Here is a 9,140-nt window from a genome sequence, read left to right as displayed (position 1 = left end):
AGCCAGCTTTCCTTACCAGCCTGTCAATTCGCCCCGCATCCTTCTTCCTTGTGCTTCCTCTCCAACATACTACTGCATAGAAGAGGACGCTGGCAACAACAGACTGGTAGAACATCCTGAGGAGCTTGCTGCACACATTGAAGGACCGCAGCCTCCTCAGGAAGTACAGCCTGCTCTGCCCTTTCTTGTAGAGTGCATCAGTGTTGGCTGACCAGTCCAGTTTACTGTCCAGGTGGAGACCCAGATACTTGTAGGTGCTAACCACCTCCACATTGGCCACATCAATGTGGACTGGTAGCAGAGTGGGCTTAGACCTGCGGAAATCCACCACCATCTCCTTGGTCTTTGAAGTGTTGAGTTGAAGATTATTGAGTTTGCACCATTGCACAAAGTCCTCCACCAGGCTCCTGTACTCCTCCTCCTGCCCGTTCCTGATACACCCCACAATTGCAGTATCATCAGAAAACTTCTGCATGTGGCATGACTCGGTGTTGTAGCAGAAGTCAGATGTGTACAGGGTGAACAGGACTGGAGAGAGCACAGTTCCCTGTGGCGCTCCGGTGCTGCTGATCACAGTGTCAGAGAGACAGTTCTTCAGTCTGACGAACTGTGGTCGCTCTGTCAGGTAATCTGTAATCCAGGTTACCAGGTGAGCGTCCACACCCATCTGCAAGAGCTTGTCTCCCAATGGGTGTGGACGGGGTTGGATGGTGTTAAAAGCACTTGAGAAATCAAAGAACATGATTCTCACAGCACTATTCCCCTTGTCTAGGTGGAAATGTGTCCTGTGTAGAAGATAAGTGAGCCAGCCAGCATTCCGTCGTAGTGCGATCAAACAAAATGTTCTTTGTGCCACTGGAATCACAGTACAATTGTAATCTTCTGATTACAATTCTGATCAGCTGGTTCCTTGTGTACACAAGTTGGCTGTTGCTGGAGCGTTGTAATATGTCCGTATCCATAGGATAGAATAAAAACACTTCTCAAAGTGTGTAATCCAAAAAGTTGTGAAGTAAAAAGTAAACAAAAGACGTAGAAAAAAAACACTAAGACACGGAGCTACTGAGTAGGCTGCCACTCTTGTCGGCGCCGGAACCGGAATTTACACTTCATGAACTAGAAATATAAGTAGGTCCAAATTTGGCAGGCATCAGGGACCAACTGTTCCAGGAACAGAACAGAAATGGCATGGCCTTATTTGAACTTTGAATATGGTCCTAGGTTGATTGGCATTTTACATATTTACAGTTTACCTACCATTTGACTTTTTTGGGCTAACTAGGTAATAAGAGCATTTACATTAATGATGAAATAATACAAATAAAATGCTATCTGTACTCAAATATAACAAATGTTTATTCTGGGAAGCTCTTTAAAGGGACATTCCACCAGTGGAGACATAAATATGTATTGAAAGTGGGTCATATATGTAGTAGAATAGTAGCATAAATTTCTAATTTGGTGCCTTCTTGACCGAGAAAAGGCAGAAAATGACTTTTTAGTGCTTGTGGATTGCAGACAACAATCCCCATAGTGCATTGCAATGCTCAGCTCAGCAGGCCACTCCCACTGTCGAACTCAATTGTTCAACTCCGCCCATAATCTGTCAACCAAGGCTCGAGCGTTGAGCTCCACTCTACGCTACCTGGAAATCATTTCAAACAATTTCTAGTGAAGACTTAGTTTATGCGAACTCATTAGTGAATTACTCCTCGTTTGTGTTTCAAATGGTGTGCACTTGCATGTTACCGGATGTTCAGCCAGCACAAGGAAAATACACGGGAGTAAATTTTCATAGATTACCCAAAGAGTTGGAGTTGTGCAAAAAGTGGCTACGGGCTATCAATAACCCGAAGTTCGGAGAGTACACAGCCATTGAAGCACTAAAACATCTGACGTGTGCAGTCTACATTTCAAGGCAGAAGAACCCCTTAGGAGTGAAGTGACCAAGCGCTTGAAAAAACCGCATTCCGTCGATATTTACCTTGCCAGATGATGTCGACGAACAGCCAGAACTTCTGGAACTAGCAGTGCTAGCTGCGCTAAAACGCATTTTGCCTGGAGGTAAGGTTTTCTGACTCGACTCTACTTCTCGACTGAGAACACACTGATATAGTCGTTTGCTGTAAAGCAGCACATCTCATATGATTTGGCTGTTTATAAAGTAAATATCTTGTATGTTTTGGTCGCTTGCTGCCTCGCTAACTCCACTCGTCAGCAAAGAGGAAGCACAGTTAGCAATGTAACGTTAGACAGTTATGAATATCGTGTCCATTGTGTGTTAGCTGCATAAGTTTGCTATTAGCGATGTAAATCCACCATGTTTTACTGTGTTAGTCTGACGTTATTCAAATGTTTTTAACGTTATTGAACTTACAAGAACAGTTTGTAAGTAGCCTATCAGGCATATCAGGACCTGACGTCACTCGTCTTTGATAAAAGGCTTTTGAAAGATCTTCAGAAGATGGCCCTCTTCAAACATACTGGTAAGAACTGACACCCTTTATACCCACATGTTTTGAACATATCCAATTGAACATGTTTAATTATTACTATATATTCTCCTTTTCACACAGGGCCACTGGAGATCTTTCACAGAGCTCTCCTGAAGTACCTCCCTAAATGCCAGGCCTTCTCCTACGAGGGAGAGGGCCTACCTCGCCATCATGGAACATAATGAGAACATTGTGGCACGAGAACAAGCCACCACGGCAACAGGTGTGTTTTCATGTACTCTAAATACTAAAATAACCATAAGTAGCATGTTCACAGCTAACTCAAAATGCATACTTTGCTGAAAAGTTCATTCTATTCCTGTGGAGAGACATCTACGAGTCAAATCTTTATTCAGGCATCTGTGTAATCATTATAATCCTCGTCATTTATAGGAGAACCACACGTCAAGCAGGTCTTCTGCAAAAAGTCAAAGCAATGGATAGTCAAGAAAATCTATAAGCCACACACCACCAAGTTCATCCAGACACTAATTGAGAAGGTCATAGAAAACAGACGCAACCCAAACATAACATTCAAAGACTCAACCGCTTCACTCACCCAACCACAACCTCCTTTTCCACCTAACATTGCCCCTGTCCCAAAGCGTCAAATAAAGCTGCAACATCATCATTCAAGAGCCGCTTCTGAGACGTCAGCTCTACATTAACCCATTCCTCACAAATATTTTGTAATATTACCATGTCTTATGTCTTTGTCTTATATGGTCTTTTGACCTTATCCTTGCACTACCTTACCTGTTTGCACTGCCATTGAGCACCTTACTATACATACTCAATCACAGGGTCAATACCTCTAAAGTGTGGATAATTTTGTTTGTGTGTTTTGATGTTCATGACACAATTCTTTCTTTGTGATTTAAAAACAAAATGTCACTCGTGCTCTCCTGTCTGCCTTCAACAAAGTTTAGCATCATAAACTTGGAAGGAGGTAATTGATATGCAACAAGCTTATAATGCAATGTATACTTGTAATACTTCATAATTTATAGAAATTATAGGTATGACCACCATTCTGTTGTCATCTGAGGCAACAGTAGCTAGGTAGTTCCAGTTTTGAAATGTTGGTCGTTCAATAACTCGAATACACTTGGAGCAACACTACTAAGAAAGAACTACAACAACGTACATTTTAAGCATTTAATTAAATAACTATAATATACAAACAATACAACTGTTGAATGACAATATACAAACAATGAAACTATAGCTCCTCGAGCGTCCTCCGCTTCTTGGTGCCCGCAATACTGGCCATCTGGAGCTGGGTATTTCTGGCGGATAGCCAGCACGACACAAGCAGGTAACACGACATGACGACCTCTGCCCAATCTCTCTCCTTGTAGGACCCACTCAAGAAAGTGCCGGTAGGCTGTTAGAAGAAATTGTCTGGACAAAACATTGAGCACAAAGTGAGTGATGGTCTTATAGCCTAGCGTGCCACAGTAGCTAGCATAACTGCAGGTCTCTGCAGCTCTGCCAGTGAATTCAAAAGCACTGGCACTGATCTGTGATAGGTCTGTTATAGCGCATTATAGTCCAGGCAATCTGAGAAAAGATCACCCAACCCAAAACTAATTGCAACAGAAATTATTTTTGTTGTATTCAGTTCATGAAACCTTCCCATATCACATACCAAAAGTCCATGAAAATCCAAGTGGTGGAACATTGTCAAAATTGGAATTATTTGTGCATAGGTCAATGGCGAAAAGCTGCACCTGTGGCAGTTTTATTGAACTTTCATAGTACAGGGGATATGTGAAAATTAGGTCAAATTCTTTCATATAAGCATGAAACTTGGTGAACTTGTACAGTTTGGAGCCCTGAACATTTTCAGATATGAAACCGTTATCAAAAAACCCTAATGATCGCAGTGGCAACTATTAAATGTTCCATTATAACTGAATTATGCCTATATTCTTCATTATAGCTCCTGAACCAAACATGGTATCTCAGAACAAGTGATGCCTACAGGGATGAGCAGTATTTATTGTACATGTATTCCATATTTCAAATACAAAATATATTGTATATTCATCATTTGTATTTGACTAGGTTGAATAAAATGACTTCGTATTTTGTATCAAAATACTTTATAGGTATGTATTTTTGTAGTTTAAAATATTGACAAATATTTTCGCTGAAACCAATACTTTTGGGGATGTGATGACATCATAAAAGTGCAAAACAATGAATGTAGCCTCTGACTGGTGCTGACTTAGAAATTTGCCCACACTTGTGATAATATTGAGATTCAGGAAGATGATCCAGTGCAAGTTGAGTAACTTTAGGCGGGTCAATATAGGGTTCAACATCGAAAAAATTGATACAAAAGGGTTTTTTTATTGATTCTGGTACTGTTAGACATGCTAAATAACATACTAAAAATCTAGTAAAATCTGATCTTGAGAAATGGGTCATTTGGGGGCCGCCGTGGCCTACTGGTTAGCACTTCGGACCTGTAACCGGAGGGTTGCCGGTTCAAACCCCGACCAGTAGGCACGGCTGAAGTGCCCTTGAGCAAGGCACCTAACCGCTCACTGCTCCCGAGCGCCGCTGTTGATGCAGGCAGCTCACTGCACCGAGATTAGTGTGTGCTTCACCTCACTGTGTGTACACACTGTACTATGTGTGTTTCACTAATTCACGCATTGGGATAAATGCAGAGACCAAATTTCCCTCACGGGATCAAAAGAGTATATATACTGACTTTTCAAAATGGCTGCCAAGAGGTTAGAATGGCTATGGGCCCTATCATGACAGTCAACAGCACAGCGCAAAGCGTTTAATCATCACGATGCAACACGTATTTCTATTATATAGTTTTTCATCATGCCCGTCTCTTTTATTGAGCAACGCACCAAGGGGTGTGGCAATTAACGACCTAAGGACGGGTCTAGCGCATTATCTAAAAATTGCTATCTTACACTACCTAAAACGCATTACGCCACTGACCAAGAAATACCTGGTCAGAAATCCATGGCGAGTTGTTTATATGTTATTTTAAGAGTGCATTATCAACAGTGATGGGCGGGTGCACAACTACACCCTGCTTTTCTCGTCCACAGGAACGTGCACCAGCGCACATCCATAAAAACATTATAAATTACACGATTACAATGGGGAACATAATTATAATGAAGATATCAGGAAATACGTCTCACAATGAGTAGTTATTCACCATCATTTGCAAATTGTTAATGACGATTAAAAGTGAATAGGTGAGGGGCACATATGGAGCACAGCTGAAGACGCACTGTCACGAGATGTAAGCAACTCCTCTGCAGGATAAATGTCCTTAGGTTTCTTATTTAGTCATTTAAACACTATTGGGGTAAGTGTTGCCTTTTTCAGGCTATTTTGTCAATGGTAACCTATTGTCAGTCAATAGTGAAAGTAATCAACTGTGTATAACTGTTTTGTCGTTGACTATGATACCACGGAGAAGTAAGTTTCACTTTGCCAATGAGTTCAAATAATACACGAGTGCAGATGCGTTTATAGGTTATACTCTGCTTGGTTTTAGTAAAGCATGGTTTAGTGGAATACCTGTTCCATACGGTCTCGGGTGCAAGCTGATTCTTTCAACTGCGCCGCTGACTATCAAAATACCGATGCGCTTTTTGAATTCGCACTGCTTGCTGTTAAAGAGAATGACAGTATCACTCTCATTGGTTTAAAGGATGTTACGCCCAAAACACACCCATGACTAATTAAGAAACATATAGATCCACCATTTTATTTGTGGTGCGGACTTTTGAAAACAAAACCACCCCCAATGTGGACTGGACAAACCCCTAAGCTATTTGATAGTGACCATGCATATTAGACAAATATAGCCCTATATCTCAATTACTATTCAGCCCACAGGGGTGAATCTGAGGACAAATGGTGGTCAAATGAAATAATAATATGATTTTAAATGTTAACATTGAACATTTTGGAATGCTCTACCTTTTTCAGCGATATATTAAAATCAATGTGTTTTAATACAGAGTAAATGCAAAACAGGAATATGTACCATGTCCAAGGCATGGAGGAAGATAATACTTAACTGGTATTATATCTCATCTAGAGGGCATATGCTTTTAGAAAATTAATCTGTTTTCCCTGGACATTATAGGCCAAAATGTATCCACTTTACACTAGATTCGCCTTTGCAGAATAGAGGGCAATGTATTGTGCATGGCATGGAGAAAGATGGGAAATGTCTTGAATTGTGTAATGTCTCATCTAGAGGGTATATGCTTTCAGAAAATATATAGTTTAGGGTGTTTCATTTGTTTTCCCTTGACTGTACATGCCAAAATGTATCCACTGTACACTAGATTCGCCAATGCAGAATAGAGGGTAATGTGTTGTGCATGGCATGGAGGAAGATGAGACATGTCTTAACTGGTGTTATATCTCATCTACAAGTAATATGCTTTCAGAAAATATATAGTTTAGGGTATTTAATCTGTTTTCCATAGACAGTATAGGCTAAAATGTATCCGCTTTACACTAGATTCGCCTATACAGAATAGAGGGCAATGTGTTGTGCATTGCATGGAGGAAGATGGGACATGTCCTAATTGGTGTCACATCACTTCTAGAGGTTATATGCTTTCAGAAAATATATAGTTTAGGGTATGTAATCTGTTTTCCATAGACAGTATAGGCTAAAATGTGTCCGCTTTACACTAGATTCGCCTATACAGAATAGAGGGCAATGTATTGTGCATTGCATTGAGGAAGATGGGACATGTCCAAATTGGTGTAACATCACTTCTAGAGGTTATATGCTTTTAGAAAATATATAGTTTATGATGTTTAATTTGTTTCTCTTAATAGTGCAGGCCAAAATGTATCAGCTGTTCACTTGATTCGCCTATACAGAATAGAGGAGTATGTATTATGCATGGTATGGAGGAAGATGGGACATAAGTTGATTAATGCTATATTTCATGTACAGGGCATATGCTTTTAGAATAGTATAGTTAGTATAGTTTTGGCTGTTCTATGATTTTGGTAAAACCATGACCCATGCATAGGCATGCATTTTAATTATTAATCTTAAACTATATTTATTAGTATAGCATGCACCTTTTGCCAGACGTCACAACAATAGTCACCTCTTTGGAGGCTAGTTGCAGTTATCTGCACCTTTCTGTCGAATTTGGACATTATCATGTCCATCTTTAACTTTACAATTTTCCTTCATTCATTCACTTTCATAAACATGCTGTGCTGTCTGATTACTGTTTTAGCCAAAATTGTAAAGAGGCATCATACAGGCCCCTCTGATTGGACAGACAGTCTCTCAGTCAACCCCCGGGCAAGAGGTCAATTACTATAAGTCTTGGAAAATGATGGACTGATACTTGTGATATACTGTATATGATTCAGTGACCTCTAAATCAGACCACCAAAAACACTTTCCTAGGCTTAATAATGCTTTTAAGTTAAAACTATGTGTTTGTACAACTTTAACATTGTGGAACACTTACATGCAAAAACACACTGGCTCTATTTAAAGACTCAACAACCATTTTCCTCATGTTCCTCAACAATGCAATATTCTAAAATTCCATGTTAAGTTAGATGGTGATGATATATTCTTTAGAATGCTTATTCTACAACATTCGAATTACAGTTTTGTCAGTATTTGCTGAAGGATAATGCATAAAACAACCCTCATTTTAACATATTTCCACCAACTGGATTTTCATGGACTTTTACTATGGTGTTTAGATCATCAATTGAAATATAAAAATGTGAAAATAAATTCTGTTGCAATTAGTTTTGGGTCAGACCTCACTTTGCCTGGACTATTAGGTCCAACCCCCTATGGGCGGGGTTGAAAGGGTGGGAACTAGCGCTTGTAGTCTCAACAGAAATCCCCCCTCTTACACTTCCTCCAACAATGACGCAAAATTATGATTTTTACATCATTGTGGGAGGAAGTGTAAAGAGGTGAATACGGATTTCTCCCGTCTCAGGGGGAAATGAGAGAGTGTTGCATGACCATTCAAAAGTATGACTGGGTTTCTAACAATGCAAAGCCTAATGCAAACGGGTGGAGTGTTCCTTTAATCAGGGACTTCCACATATTTTGGACAGCTTTTTATCATCAGTCTCTTTATTATCTCTCACTCCTGCATCTATAGACTAATAACTAACTGAATTTGGAATTCATTTAATGGATTCTATCTTTAACACATTGCCGACTACATACTGTAGTTTGCTTTGTGTTGTTGACATTTCACCAGATCTTTACGCTTTTAAAGACTATAATCAGAAGATTACAATTGTACTGTGATTCCAGTGGCACAAACAACATATTTTGTTGGAGTGATACCCATGAGAACATTTGAAGGCAACTGCACCCATGTCTCCGGCTGGTCCGCAGCCTCTGCAGCATCGGTCAGTGCAGGCTGCTCTGCAGTATAGATGCAGCGGTCAGGTCATGTCCAGGTTTATAAAGCGTCCTCCAGCCATCGATTTGGAGCAGTTTGTGCTTGAAAGAGGTGATGTAGGTAGAGCACAGGCGCCGCCCATCGACACTCCTCCGAACCGACCTGGGTGTGCGTATCTAAGCTCCCAGTACCTGCTGTGTGACTCACCGAGCAACTGTCGCCAAACACACTC

General features: G+C 40.4%; 1 long non-coding RNA gene across 1 annotated transcript; it reads left to right on the top strand.

Annotated features, from left to right (window-relative positions):
- Nucleotides 1-2,301: 2,301 nt before the first annotated feature.
- LOC125286765 lies at nt 2,302-3,389 on the top strand. Its single transcript, XR_007192239.1, has 3 exons — nt 2,302-2,486; nt 2,577-2,718; nt 2,889-3,389. It is a non-coding gene; the product is annotated as an uncharacterized LOC125286765 (long non-coding RNA).
- Nucleotides 3,390-9,140: the final 5,751 nt, after the last annotated feature.

This window comes from Alosa alosa, chromosome 21 (genome assembly GCF_017589495.1).
Source record: "Alosa alosa isolate M-15738 ecotype Scorff River chromosome 21, AALO_Geno_1.1, whole genome shotgun sequence".
NCBI lineage: Eukaryota > Metazoa > Chordata > Actinopteri > Clupeiformes > Clupeidae > Alosa > Alosa alosa.
The sequence above is the reverse complement of the archived record's forward strand: the minus strand, read 5'-3'. Positions and strand labels throughout refer to the sequence as shown.